We start from the raw sequence: 2,351 nt of genomic DNA on the forward strand, positions 1-2,351 counted from the left end.
TGGACGGCAAAGACCATATATTTAGTAATCGTTAAAGTAAACGAACCTTATATATGTTCCAATAAATATGCATAATTTTATTTTTATTTTTGACATGCTTACTGTATTAAATTATGTATACCTTTTACGTGGAGAGTAGGGGCGTAACACAATCATAAGGTAATATTTAGGTAGAACATTGAAATGGTTGAACACAAACTTATTGATTGGTATAAAAATAAATACTAAAATAATGCAAAAGTCATCTCTAAATGTTGATACTCGTATAGACTAATTCACATAAATTAAAATAAGTTAGTGAATAATTTGTCAATTTTCTCTTGAATTAGTACGGAATAGTAAACAGAATTAAGAATATATTTTATCATGGCTAATCGAACAATTTTCCCCTTCCATGTATATACAAATACACCCCCGTAGTGTATTTGTATATACAAACTCATGTTAGTTTGTAATACTTTTATTTAAATTTTAAGCGTTGGAAAAAAAAAAGTTGAAAAAAGCGCAATTTCTAGCATACTCCTGGAGTACCATGCATACGGTACTTCAAGGGGGGAAGTTATTTGCGCGGTTGGATAGAGTTTCCTGCATATGGAATTTGCAAGAGGAGGGTGGTTTTGAGGGAGGAGTTTGGTTTGCAGGTCTTGTTGCTCGTTTGTGGGATGATATGGGCATTCAGTCAATTGCTATCAACCCTTAGTTAATTTGGGTGATGACAAGGTCAATCATCGCTGTTAATCAATATCTTGAAGGAGGCTACCCATCTTTAATGTTTGGGTTAAGCAAAGTCCTCCATTTTCTTGCATTCTCTGTTGGTAGAATTGCAAGAGGAAAACCTACATTTGGATGCACGATTTCTCATAGAGTCATTGAGGTATATGACTCTATAGGTTTTGTTCCCAGACTCCTAGGATGCAGTTATGTTTTTTGTTCCCCAGGAGTGGAATGGTGTTTCAGGTCCGGTCCTCAGCAACAGGGTGCATACTTCGGGTTTGTTCGTCTCCCAACAATTTCCATCATGAGTTCCCTCTGCTTTCAGTGCCAGCTCGGGTTCTCTTCAATGTTAGTGTTCTGCGCGTTTGGTCCATCTCTATTGCTTCGGTTCATTTGGCTTTTCTTGGTCCACATTTTGGATGTGGTTCGGTTTTTATGGTTGTTTGGGCTCCGCAATTATTGGTTTGTTGCAAGACCCTATCAGTGTTTGGTTCTCTTCAATCTTCCTGTAATAGTACGTAGTGCGTGTAGGTTGTTGAGTGTTCTTGTTTTAGTTAGTATTAGGTTGTAATTCTGTTTTTCTTTAATAGTATCTTTTGTCAAAAAAAAAAAAAATACACCCCCGTAGTGAAAAAATGTGCCATGTTATCTTCACTTTTGTCAAATACTCCATAGTAAAAAGCAAGTTACCGTTGAGTGTAGATTAATTTAATTAAAGCTTTTGGTTTCCCTTTAAAAAAATTGTTTAATAAATACAGATAAGTTTAGATCAGTGAAAATGAGCTGCGTAGAACACACAATAAGGGCATGTTTATTTTCAGTTCAGTTTAGCTCAGTCCAGTTCAGTTCGGCTCTAATAAGTTCCATTCAATTCTTATCTTAATTTTTTTCTCATAAAATATGCAGTTTAGTTTAGTTCTAATAAGTTAAGTTCAGTAAATTAGAATAGACACTGATTTCAGTGTTCACAATTTTTGTCACCCGTCATTCCCACTCCTCAATAAAAAAAAAAAAGTACTCGTATTGTAATGCACAATATTCATAAAATCATCTAAAAATGGAGCATAAAAAAGGAAGGGTAGAAGCAGAGTATAAGGCAATAAATACAAATGCAGCAAAATCCAAAAAAAGCGGCTTCAGAGCCACGTCAAGCAAGAGACAGGTGTCAAAAGGAGAGAGTAAAATGCTGAAGAAACAAAGACTCCCCAAGAAAATTAAAAAAAGTTAATATTCTGGATTTATGAGATGTGGCGTTTGTATTTTGTTGGTGGTCCCATGCATTACCACTCACCCCTTTCATTTTTTTGTTTTCTGAATTTCTGCCTTTTTCCCTTTGCCTTTGAAAAGGACACCTCTTTTTAAACATCTGTTGCCTCTTCACATTTTCCATCTATTTCCTCTACCCACCCCCTTCCACCTTTTTCTTTCCTCTTCTGCTTTATTATATCGTAGATTTGGAAAACCTAATCATGATTATGCTCATTTTCAAAAACCTTCTTTTTTTGAGTTTTACTCCTCTCAAACTCATATTACTTGCGATTTTTGACGAAATACACATTTGTTAATACTTAAAAAGTTTAGTATTTGAAACGTATGTAAATTACGGAGTAGTAACAACGACTCGCCAGCAAGTGAGT

Source organism: Chenopodium quinoa, unplaced genomic scaffold (genome assembly GCF_001683475.1).
Source record: "Chenopodium quinoa cultivar QQ74 unplaced genomic scaffold, ASM168347v1, whole genome shotgun sequence".
NCBI classification, from domain to species: Eukaryota; Viridiplantae; Streptophyta; class Magnoliopsida; order Caryophyllales; family Amaranthaceae; genus Chenopodium; species Chenopodium quinoa.